Source organism: Phyllobates terribilis, unplaced genomic scaffold, assembly GCF_046119375.1.
Source record: "Phyllobates terribilis strain yellow unplaced genomic scaffold, ASM4611937v1 Scaffold_1__5_contigs__length_1240528914, whole genome shotgun sequence".
In the NCBI taxonomy this organism is placed as follows: Eukaryota; Metazoa; Chordata; class Amphibia; order Anura; family Dendrobatidae; genus Phyllobates; species Phyllobates terribilis.
In genome coordinates, this window is record NW_027362761.1 from 859,501,065 (window position 1) to 859,514,773 (window position 13,709).

Sequence of the window (13,709 nt, forward strand, 5' to 3'; positions counted from 1 at the left end):
ATTTATTCCCATAGGGTATATATTGTGCACAGGTCCTATTCAGGATGCTAATAAATGTCTCCCATTTGCTTTGTGTAGTTTTATGTTTCAGGATATCGTCCCAGTTTATAGCACTAAGATCATCTCTCAACTGCTGGAAATTTGTCTTCCTGAAGTTTAGTGTCCCTGTAACCCCTCTACTACACATCTTGTTAAAGATACATGAAAACTTATTATTTTGTGATCACTATTACCCAAGTGACCCCCAACTTGTATATTTGATATGCGGTCTGGCCTGTTGGTTAATATTAGGTCTAGCAGTGCCCCCCTTCTTGTTGGGTCCTGAACCAGTTGTGAAAGGTGATTGTCTCTCATAGTTGTCAAAAACCTATTACCTTTGCTTGAACTACAGGTTTCTGTTCCCCAATGTATTTCAGGGTAGTTAAAGTCCCCCATAATAATGACTTCTCCTTGAGTCGCTTCTTCATCTATTTGTTTTATGAGGATATTCTGCTTCCAGAACCAAGCTTACTACATAGATATGGGAACGGAAACAAGCTTACTACATAGATATGGTAACGAAACCAAGCTTATTGCATAGATACGGGAACAGACCCAAGCTTACTACATAGATATAGGAACAGGACGAAGCTTACTACATAAATATGGGAATGGAACCCAGCTTACTACATAGATATGAAGTAGAACATAGCTTACTACATAGATGCGGAACATAACTAAGCTTACTACATAGATACAGTAACAAATCCAAACTTATTACATAGAGTTCGAAACAGAACCAAGCATATTACATATATGGAAACAGAACCAATCTTATTGCATATATATGGTAACAGAACTAAGCTTACTACATTATACTGTATATACACTACGTTCAAAAGTTTGGGGTCATTCAGAAATTTCATTATTTTTGAAAGAAAAGCACATTTTTTTTCAATGAAGCTAACATTAAATGAATCAGAAATACACTCTATACCTTGATAATGTGGTAAATGACTATTCTAGCTGTAAACATCTTGTTTTTATTGCAATATCTACATAGGTGTATAGAGGCCCATTTCCAACAACCATGGCTCCAGTGTTTTAATGGTACATTGTGTTTGCTGTGTAAGAAGGCTAATGGATGTTTAGAAAACCCTTGCACAAGTATGTTAGCCCAGCTGAAAACGGTTTGGCTGATTTGAGAAGCTATAAAATGGACCTTCCTTTGAGCTAGTTGAGAATCTGGAGCATTACATTTGTTTGTTCTATGAAACTCTCAAAATGGCCAGAAAAAGAGAACTTTCATGTGAAACTCGACAGTCTATTCTTGTTCTTAGAAATGAAGGCTATTCCATGCGAGAGAATGCCAAGAAACTGAAGATTTCCTACAACGGTGTGTACTACTATCTTCAGAAGAGAGCACAAACAGGCTCTAACCAGAGTAGAAAGAGAAGTGAGAGGCCCCGCTGCACAACTGAGCAACAAAACAAGTACATTAGAGTCTAGTTTGAGAAATTGATGCCTCGCAGCTCCTCAACTGGCAGCTTCATTAAATAGTACACGCAAAACGCCAGTGTCAGCGTCTACAGTGAAGAGGCGACTCCGGGATGCTGGCCTCCAGGGCAAACTGGCAAAGAAAAAGCCATAAGTGAGACTGGCTAATAAAAGACTAATATGGGCAAAAGAACACAGACATTGGACAGAAGAAGATTGGAAAAAAGTTTTAAGGACAGACGAATCAAAGTTTGAGGTGTTCACACAGAAGAACATTTGTGAGCCGCAGAACAACTGAAAAGATGCTGGAAGACTGCCTGATGCCATCTGTCAAGCATGGTGGAGGTAATGTGATGGTCTGGGTTTGCTTTGGTGCTGGTAAAGTGGGAGACTTGTACAAGGTAAATGGGATTTTGAATAAGGAAGGCTATCACTCCATTTTGCAACGCCATGCCATACCCTGTGGACAGCGCTTGATTGGAACCAATTTCATCCTACAACAGGACAATGACCCAAAGCACACCTCCAAATTATGCATGAACTATTTAGCGAAGAAGCAGACAGCTGGTATTCTATCTGTAATGGAGTGGCCAGTGCAGTCACCAGATCTCAACCCCATTGAGCTGTTGTGGGAGCAGCTTGACCGTATGGTACGCAAAAAGTGCCCATCAAGCCAATCCAACTTGTGGGAAGGGCTTCAGGAAGCATGGGGTGAAACTTCTCAAGATTACCTCAGCAAATTAACAGCTAGAATGCCAAAGGTCTGCAATGCTGTAATTGCTGCAAAGGGAGCATTCTTTGACGAAAGCAAAGTTTGAAGGAGAAAATTGTTCTTTCAAATAAAAATCATTATTTCTAACCTTGTCAATGTCTGGACTATATTTTCTATTCATTTTGATAAATAAAAGTATGAGTTTTCATGGAAAACACAAAATTGTCTGGGTGACCCCAAACTTTTGAACGGTACTGTATACATACATATATATATATATATATATATATATATATATATATATATATATATATATATATATATATATATATATATATATACAGTACAGACCAAAAGTTTGGACACACCTTCTCATTTAAAGATTTTTCTGTATTTTCATGACTATGGAAATTGGACATTCACACTGAAGGCATCAAAACTATGAATTAACACATGTGGAATTATATACTTAACAAAAAAGTGTGAAACAACTAAAAATATGTCTTATATTCTAGGTTCTTCAAAGTAGCCACCTTTTGCTTTGATGACTGCTTTGCACACTCTTGGCATTCTCTTGTTGAGCTTCAAGAGGTAGTCACCGGAAATGGCTTTCACTTCACTGGTGTGCCCTGTCAGGTTTAACAAGTGGGATTTCTTGCCTTATAAATGGGGTTGGGACCATCAGTTGTGTTGTGCAGAAGTCAGGTGGATACACAGCTGATAGTCCTACTGAATAGACTGTTAGAATTTGTATTATGGCAAGAAAAAAGCAGCTAAGTAAAGAAAAACGAGTGCCCATCATTACTTTAAGAAATGAAGGTCAGTCAGTGCGAAAAATTGGGAAAACTTTGAAAATGTCCCCAAGTGCAGTTGCAAAAACCATCAAGCGCTACAAAGAAACTGGTCCCATGAGGACCGCCCCAGGAAAGGAAGACCAAGAGTCACCTCTGCTTCTGAGGATAAGTTTATCCGGGTCACCAGCCTCAGAAATCGCAGGTTAACAGCAGAACAGGTCAATGCCACACAGAGTTCTAGCAGCAGACACATCTCTACAACAACTGTTAAGAGGAGACTTTGTGCAGCAGGCCTTCATGGTAAAATAGCTGCTAGGAAATCACTACTAAGGACAGGCAACAAGCAGAAGAGACTTGTTTGGGCTAAAGAACACAAGGAATGGACATTAGACCAGTGGAAATCTGTGCTTTGGTCTGATGAGTCCAAATTTGAGATCTTTGGTTCCAACCACAGTGTTGGTTCCAACCACAGTGTCTTTGTGCGATGCAGAAAAAGTGAACGGATGGACTCTACATGCTTGGTTCCCACCGTGAAGCATGGAGGAGGAGGTGTGATGGTGTGGGGGTGCTTTGCTGGTGACACTGTTGGGGATTTATTCAAAATTGAAGGCATACTGAACCAGCATGGCTACCACAGCATCTTGCAGCGGCATGCTATTCCATCCGGTTTGCGTTTAGTTGGACCATCATTTATTTTTCAACAGGACAATGACCCCAAACACACCTCCAGGCTGTGAAAGGGCTATTTGACCAAGAAGGAGAGTGATGGGGTGCTATGCCAGATGACCTGGCCTCCACAGTCACCAGACCTGAACCCAATCGAGATGGTTTGGGGTGAGCTGGACTGCAGAGTGAAGGTAAAAGGGCCAACAAGTGCTTAGCATCTCTGGGAACTCCTTCAAGATTGTTGGAAGACCATTTCCGGTGACTACCTCTAGAATCTCATTAAGAGAATGCCAAGAGTGTGCAAAGCAGTTATCAAAGCAAAAGGTGGCTACTTTGAAGAACCTAGAATATAAGACATATTTTCAGTTTTTTGTTAAGAATATAATTCCACATGTGTTAATTCATAGTTTTGATGCCTTCAGTGTGAATGTCCAATTTTCATAGTCATGAAAATACAGAAAAATCTTTAAATGAGAAGGTGTGTCCAAACTTTTGGTCTGTACTGTATATATATACTGTACACTGCTCAAAAAAAATCAAGGAAACACTTAAACAACACAATGCAACTCCAAGTCAATAAAACTTCTGTGAAATCTATCTGTCCAGTTATGAAGCAACACTGATTGTGAATCAATTTCTCCTGCTGTTGTGCAAATGGAACAGACAACTGGTAGAAATGATAGGCAATTAGCAAGATATCCCCTATAAAGGAGTGGTTCTGCAGGTGGTAACCATAGACCATTTCTCTGTTCTCATCCTTTTTGGCTGTTGTTTTGGTCATTCTTTCATTTTGCCATTGCTCCCACCCCTAGAAGTACAGTAGCATGAGGCGGTGTCTACAGTACAACACACAGAAGTTGCTCAGGAAGTGCAGTTCATCCAGGATGGCACATAAGTGCGACCTGTGGCAAGAAGGATAGCTGTGTCTGTCAGCACAGTGTCCAGAGCATGGAGCAGATACCAGGAGATATGGAGGGAGCTATAGGAGGGCAAAAACCCAGCAGCAGGACCATTGTGCAAGGAGGGAGGAACAGGAGGAGCACTGCCAGAGCCCTGCAAAATGACCTCCAGCAGGCCACAAATGTGCATGTGTCTGCACAAACGGTTAGAAACCGACTCCATGAGGGTGGTATGAGGGCCCGACGTCCACAGATGGGGGTTGTGCTCACAGCCCAACACAGTGCAGGACGCTTTGCATTTGCCACAGAACACCAGGATTGGCAAAGTCGCCACTGGCGCCCTGTGCTCTTCACAGATGAAGGCAGGTTCACACTGAGCACATGCGACAGACGTGACAGAGTCTGGAAACACCGTGGAGAGCGATCTGCTGCCTGCAACATCCTTCAGCATGACCGGTTTGGCAGTGGGTCAGTAATGGTGTGGCATTTCTTTGGAGGGCCGCACAGCCCTCCATGTGCTTGCCAGAGGTAGCCTGACTGCCATTAGGTACCGAGATGAGATCCTGAGACCCCTTGTGAGACCATATGCTGTTGCGGTTAGCCCTGGGTTCCTCCTAATGAAGGACATTGCCAGACCTCATGTGGCTGGAGTGTGTCAGCAGTTCCTGCAAGATGAAGGCATTGAAGCTATGGACTGGCCCGCCCGTTCCCCAGACCTGAATCTGATTGAGCACATCAGGGACATCATGTCTCACTCCATCCACCGTCACGTTGCACCACAGACTGTCCAGAAGTTGGCGGATGCTTTAGTCCAGGTCTGAGAGGAGATCCCACAGGAGACCATCCGCAACCTCATCAGGAGCATGCCCAGGCATTGTAGGGAGGTCATACAGGCACGTGGAGGCCACACACAATATTGAGCCTCATTTTGACTTGTTTTAAGGACATTACATCAAAGTTAGATCAGACTGTAGTGTGTTTTTCCACTTTAATTTTGGGGGTGACTCCAAATCCAGGCCTCCATTGGTTAATAAATTTGATTTCCATTCATGATTTTTGTGTGATTTTGATGTCAGCACATTCAACTTTGTACAGAACAAAGTATTCAATGAGAATATTTCATTCATTCAGATCTAGAGATCTAGGATGTGTTATTTGGGTGTTCCCTTTACTTTTTGAGCAGAGTATGTGTGTGTGTGTGTGTATATATATATATATATATATATATATATATATATATATATATATATATATATATATATATATATATATATATATATATATATATATATATACAGTACAGACCAAAAGTTTGGACACACCTTCTCATTTAAAGATTTTTCTGTATTTTCATGACTTTGAAAATTGTACATTCACACTGAAGGCATCAAAACTATAAATTAACACATGTGGAATTATATACTTAACAAAAATGTGTGAAACAACTGAAAATGTGTCTTATATTCTAGGTTTTTCAAAGTAGCCACCTTTTGCTTTGATAACTGCTTTGTACACTCTTGGCATTCTCTTGATGAGCTTCAAGAGGTAGTTACCGGAAATGGATTTCACTTCACAGGTGTGCCCTGTCAGGTTTAATAAGTGGGATTTCTTGCCTTATAAATGGGGTTGGGACCATCAGTTGTGTTCTGCAGAAGTCTGGTGGATACACAGCTGGTAGTCGTACTGAATAGACTGTTAGAATTTGTATTATGGCAAGAAAAAAGCAGCCAAGTAAAGAAAAACGAGTGGCCGTCATTACTTTAAGAAATGAAGGTCAGTCAGTCTGAAAAATTGGGAAAATTTTGAAAGTGTCCCCAAGTGCAGTTGCAAAAACCATCAAGGGCTACAAAGAAACTGGCTCACATGAGGACCGCCCCAGGAAAGGAAGACCAAGAGTCACCTCTGCTTCTGAGGATAAGTTTATCCGGGTCACCAGCCTCAGAAATCGCAGGTTAACAGCAGACCAGGTCAATGCCACACAGAGTTCTAGCAGCAGACACATCTCTTCAACAACTGTTAAGAGGAGACTTTGTGCAGCAGGCCTTCATGGTAAAATAGCTGCTAGGAAACCACTGCTAAGGACAGGCAACAAGCAGAAGATAATTGTTTGGGATAAAGAACACAAGGAATGGACATTAGACCAGTGGAAATCTGTGCTTTGGTCTGATGAATCCAAATTTGAGATCTTTGATTCCAACCACCGTGTCTTTGTGCAACACAGAAAAGGTGAACGGATGGACTATACATGCCTGGTTCCCACCATGCAGCATGGAGGAGGAGGTGTGATGGTGTGGGGGAGTTTTGCTGGTGACACTGTTGGGGATTTATTCAAAATTGAAGGCATACTGAACCAGCATGGCTACCACAGCATCTTGCAGCGGCATGCTATTTCATCCGGTTTGCGTTTAGTTGGACCATCATTTATTTTTCAACAGAACAATGACCCCAAACACACCTCCAGGCAGTGTAAGGGCTATTTGACCAAAAGGGAGAGTGATGGGGTGCAACGCCAGATGACCTGGCCTTCACAGTCACCAGACCTGAACCCAATCGAGATGGTTTGGGGTGAGCTGGACCGCAGAGTGAAGGCAAAAGAGCCAACAAGTGCTAAGCATCTCTGGGAACTCCTTCAAGATTGTTGGAAGACCATTTCCGGTGACTACCACTTGAAGCTCATCAAGAGAATGCCAAGAGTGTGCAAAGCAGTCATCAAAGAAAATGGTGGCTACTTTGAAGAACCTAGAATATAAGACATATTTTCAGTTGTTTCACACTTTTTTGTTTAGTATATAATTCCACATGTGTTAATTCATAGTTTTGATGCCTTCAGTGTGAATGTACAATTTTCATAGTCATGAAAATACAGAAAAATCCTTAAATGAGAAGGTGTGTCCAAACTTTTGGTCTGTACTGTATATATACCAAGATTACTACATATATGTAGGAACTCAATTAAGCTTGCTACATAGATCCTGGAACAGAACCAAGCTTTTTACACAGATACAGCAATAGAACACAGTTTATTACATAAATATGTGAAATGAAACTTACTACTTGGATATGGGAACAGAACAAAGCTTACTACATAAATGCAGGAATAGAACCAAGCTTACTATATGACTTCAAAAGCAGGGCGAAGCTTACTGTTTAACCCCTTAGTGACCGAGCCAATTTTGCCTTTAATGACCAGGCCAAATTTTTGAAATCTGATCTCTGTCACTTTATGGAGGTAATAACTCTGGAGCGCTTCAGTGGATCCCACTAATTCTCAGACTGTTTTTTGTGACATATTGTAATTTGTTTGATATGACTTGTGTCTATTTTCAAACTTTTAATACTTATGCCCTTAAACCAGAGAGTTATGTCACATAAAATAGTTAATAATTAACATTTACTACATGTCTACTTTACGTCTGCATCATTTTTCAAACATCATTTTTTTTGTTAGGAAGTTTGAAGGGTTAAAATTTTATCAGCAATTTCTCATGTATCCAAGAAAATTTACAAAACTATTTTTTTTAGGGACCACATCACATTTGAAGTGACTTTGGGGGGTCTATATGACAGAAAATACCGAAAAAGTTACACCGTTCTAAAAACTGCACCTCTCAAAACCACATTCAGGAAGTTTATTAACTCTTCAGGTGCTTCACAGGAACTAAAGCAATGTGGAAGGAAAAAATGAACACTGTACTTTTGTCACAAAAATTTTACTTAGGCCTCAAATGTTTTATTTTCACAAGGGTAACAGGAGAAAATGGAACCCAAAATTTGTTATGCAATTTCTCCAAAGCACGCCAAAACCCCATATGTGGAGGAAAACTACTGTTTGAGAATACGGCAGGGCTCTGAAGGGAAGGAGCACTGTTTTGACTTTTTGAACGCAAAAAATGGCTGGAATCTAGAGCGGACGCCATGTCACGTTTGGAGAGCCCCTTATGTGCCTAAACAGTGGAAACCCTCCCCCCACAATTGACTCCATTTTGGAAACTAGACCCCCTCCAGGAAAGGATCTAGATGTGTGGTGAGCACATTGAATCCCCAGGTGCTTCACAGAATTTTATAACATAGAGCCGTGAAAATAAAAAAAAAAATCAAATTTTTCCCACAAAAATGTACTTTTAGTTCCAAATTTTTGTTGTGCAATTTCTCCTGAGTTCACCAATACCCCTTATGTGGAGGAGAACTACTGTTTGGGCGCACGGCAGGGCTTGGAAAGAAAGGAGTGACATTTTGGAACACAGACTTTGATAGAATGGTCTGCGGATGCCATGTCACGTTTGGAGAGCCCCTGATGTGTCTGAACAGTGGAAACCCTCCAGATACACCATTTTGGAAACTACACCTGTCAGGGACGGCACCGGCAGGATCACACAATAACCCACCGCTGCCACCAATTTGTCAGGAATTTCCAACACACACAGAGGGACGACACAGGGGAGATCACGCAATATCTCACCGTGCCGTCACGCTGTCCGTATTTCATCCGAAGTCGCGAGCACGCGATCCAGACTACTCTCTACGGAGGTATCGGTAAGCGACCAGTGAGCGTATGGCGCAGCACCCTGGGTTCCACAGACTGGAATCCGTGTTTAACGCCCTCTGTACGGTCACTGTCAGCTTCACGATAGTCCAATTATTAATACTCTCTGCCACCACCGGCCAAGTTTGAAGTATAATACAGGCATGGCCGCACGCCTGCGTTTTGGTAGCGTATATGGCTTCGGGCAAGGGATCGATTACAGAACAAAAGAAACAGAACTATTAAATTTTATATTTAATCCAAAAGGGAGGCAGTGTTTAGGAAAAATATATACAAGGATGTTACAAAGGGGACATTAAAATACATACGCAGTTACATAAAATAAACAGGGTAAAAAGAAGACAACTTACACTATACGATTGTGGAGACGATTCAATATAGGTGGAGGAGGGGCTCTCCAGATGAAATATGCTGTTATTGAACAGGACCCGTTGCTTATAATTCTTATTCACCCCTGGCAATGAGTGCTCCTGTCTTCTCCATAGATTCTTTTATACCTAGGGGGAGATCTGCCCACATGCCCCTTGTGGTGACATCATGTGGGCCGGTCTTCAGCCTGTACATTTTTATTAGAAACGCTAACTTCTGCGATAACTCATTGCTCGTTGATCGCAGAAGCTTGCAAACTACGCCATTTTTTCCCTTATGATTTTATCTTTACTTTGATATCACACTTCACATAGCTGCAGTCTGCCATTCTGGTGTTTTTGCGCTACAGCTCCCTGATTTTGGTTACAGCCCTGGAAAACTACCTACACATTCCTGGGCTGATTTGGTCACTACCCATTCGGGTCTCGTTATTGCCGGACGTATGGAACTCATACTATTTCATATCTAATATCGGAGCCGATCTGGCTATGGCTGGTGGCCAGGAATTGTCTGTGGGTCTCTTTGAACTTAACGAACCATTTCCTCTTTCATCCAAACTCATTGCTTGGGAGAAGGTGTCAATCTATCTCAGGTCTGTGTTAAGAGGAAATACATTTGAATTTTAGCTTGTGACACTTCATGTGTAAAGCCTTTTGGCGGTGTGTGATAATTTGCAGGAAGACACAGTATAATTGTCATCTCTGGACAAACACTACAGGAGAGGGCATGGGAGACGGGCTAATATTCGGTTAATCTGTCCCTGATATTAATATTTTCCTGACAACACCCCTCAGGGATTTTATCCCACAGGTATGACACAGAATTTGATAACATTAAGTCGTCATATTGAAAATTTTCATTTTTTTCACAAAATTGTTGTTTTAGCCCCATATTTGAAATTTTCACAATGGATAATAGGAGAAAACGGACCCCATAATTTGTTATGCAATTTCTCCTAACGTGATAACACCCCATATGTGGTCAAAAACTTCTGGAAAGGAAAGAGCACTATTTGTCTGTAATAGATTGTGAATGCTGTAGTGTCAGCGTCTCTGTCTCCTGCCGGGCAGAGACGCCGTTCCCCTCACCGCCACGGTCCCGGTCCGGCGTCCTCCAGATCCCCTGCTCCTGCTGCTGCTGTTGCACACACTGCGCGCAGCTTCACGGGCACTGTGCTTAGGGCGCGCGCGCTCCCTCCCTCTTAAAGGGACCACGCGCGCCATCCTAAAGAGTCCCCGGCCAATGGCCGGATGACCACTCCTATATAAAGCACCTCCTCCAAAATGGAGGTGCCTGTGCAAGGTTGTTGTTTGTGTGCTTACACTCTCCTCAGCCCTCAGGTTCCAGTGCCTGCCGTACCCGCCAGCCTGTCTGTCAGCCGTGCCAGTCAGCCTGTCTGTCAGCCTGTCTGTCAGCCGTGCCAGTCAGCCTGTCTGTCAGCCGTGCCAGCCAGCCTGTCTGTCAGCCGTGCCAGCCTGCCTGTCTACCCGGATCACCTGTCAGACCACCTGCCGTGTCTGCCTGCTTGCCTACCCGGATCACCCGTCTGGCTACCTGCCGTGCCCGCCTGCTTGCCAACCCATATCACCCGTCAGGCTACCTGCCGTGCTCTCCCTCTGTACCTGTCAGCTTCAGCCATCTGACCCGAGGGAGTCGCCTGCTCTCACACAAGGTCGGTCCCAGAGTGACACCTGGTTCACCTGCCCGGTCCCTCCTTGATTCACGAAGTCGACTAAGCCGCCATGCGACCAGGGTCGGTCCGAGTGGGCACTTAGTTACTCCCCTCTGGTCCCTCTTTGCATCCCTGCACAGAGGTTCCACCACCCGGATTCGTAATAGTTTGCAGAGGCCATAGAACCCGGTGGCTCCCAGGCTCCTTCACTCTCTGACCTGTACCAAGAGGTCTCTCGCCAGAGATCCCAGCAGGATACTATCTTGTCCTATCTGCGGACAGTCAACCTGGACATTCTGTCCACCCCGAATGTGTCCGCTTCCAACCGAGCGGCACCTCAACCCAGTGGCGCTGTGGCATCCGGCTTTGGACCCCGGCTCTCTGTGCCTCCACGTTTTGGTGGTGACCCCGTCCTATGTCGGGGCTTCATAAATCAGTACACGCTGCACTTTGAACTCCTGGCACACCAGTTCACCTCCGACCGGGCCAAGGTGGCGTTCATCATGTCTCACCTCACCGGAGAGGCGTTGGCGTGGCTTAACCCTCTGTGGGAGAGAGTCGATCCTCTGGTGTCCGATCTCCAGGCTTTCCTCGCGGCTTTCCGGAAGGTGTTCGATGAGCCCGGACGAAAATCTTCTACTGCCTCCTCACTTCTCCGACTCCGCCAAGGGAGTCTCACTGTGGGCTAGTATGCCATACGTTTCCGAACACTCGCATCTGAACTTGCCTGGAATAATGAGGCCCTGGTGTCCACCTTTTGGGAGGGCCTTTCCGGACGGATCAAGGATGAGCTAGCCAGTCATGACATACCTCCCTCCCTGGACGACCTGGTGTCATTAGCTACCCAGATTGACATCCGTTTCCTGGAACGCGCTAAGGAGATGACCCCTGAGAGGAAACCTCCGCGCCTTGCTCCCATCCTCCAAAATCCAGTCTCGCAACCTGCACTCCCCCGGGTGTCTTCTCCAGAGCCGATGCAAATTGACCAGGTCAAGATGGTCAAGTCTCGCCAGGAGACCCGTCGTGCCGAGGGGAGTTGCTTCTATTGTGGAAATATTGAGCATCAGATCCGCTCTTGCCCGGTGAGACCGGGAAACTCCAGTGACTAGGACCGCTCGGAGAGGTCGTCCTAGGCAAGAGTTCTTCCTCTCCGCCCTTGACTCTGTCCGTTTCCGTTACCAGTGGTGAGGCCCGCTTCTTCGAGACTGCCCATCTGGATTCCGGAGCCGCTGGGAATCTCATTCAATAGGCCATTGTGGAGCGTTTTCAGATTCCTACCATACGTCTGGTGGACCCTTTAGCAGTTTCCTCTGTGGATGGAAAGCTTCACCCTAAAACCATCTTGTTGGTCACTGAGCCGGTAACTCTTAAGGTGGGAATGCTGCACTCGGAGAAGATCTCCTTTTACGTACTGTCCGGTCTCTCTCATCCCATCTTGCTTGGCCTGCCTTGGTTACAGAGACATGAGCCAGTCCTGAATTGGAGCTCGGGAGAGGTGCTCCGTTGGGGTCAGGAATGCCATAAGACCTGTCTGGTTCCAGTTCATCCTGCTCAACCCCAGTCTACTCCGGCTAACCTACCTGGCCTACCAACACCCTACTGGACCTATGCGGACGTTTTTGATACAAAGGCAGAGACACTACCACCTCATAGGCTGTATGATTGCCCCATCGACCTAATACCTGGTGCTTCACCTCCTCGCGGGCAAATCTACCCCTTGTCGCTGGCCGAGACCCGTGCCATGTCTGAATATATTGAAGAAAATCTTGCTAGGGGATTTATCCAGAAATCCACCTCTCCGGCTGGAGCAGGATTCTTCTTCGTCAAGAAGAAGGACAGCTCTCTTCGTCCTTGTATCGACTATAGGGGCCTAAACCAGATTACCATCAAGAATAAGTACCCCCTGCCTCTCATCTCAGAGCTGTTTGACCACCTAAAGGGCGCAAAGGTCTTCACTAAGCTCGACCTGCTTGGGGCATACAATCTGATCCGGATCTGCCAGGGAGACGAGTGGAAGACGGCATTCAACACCCGGGATGGTCACTACGAGTACCACTTGATGCCCTTCAGTCTCTGTAATGCTCCAGCCGTCTTCCAGGAGCTGGTAAACGATATCTTTCGAGATCTCCTGTATTCCTACGTGGTAGTGTATCTGGACGATATCTTGGTGTTCTCCCCTGATCTGCCCTCTCACCGGAGGGATGTTTGTCAGGTACTGCAGAAGCTCTGGAAGAATCGCCTGTATGCTTAGTACGAGAAATGCCTCTTTGAGCAGACCTCCCTGCCATTTCTGGGGTAGATCATCTCGGAGACCGGACTGCGGATGGATCCTGAGAAGGTGTCTGCCGTCTTAAAGTGGCCCCGACCTGAGGGGTTGAAGGCTATTCAGCGGTTTCTGGGATTCGCTAATTATTACCGCCTCTTCATTTCTCATTTCTCCTCCCGGACAGCTCCCATCTCTGCTCTTACCCGTAAGGGAGCAAATCCCAGGGAGTGGTCTCCCGAGGCAGAGAATGCCTTTATCTCTCTTAAACAAGCCTTCTCCTCTGCTCCTGTGCTACACCGTCCGAAAGGCAAT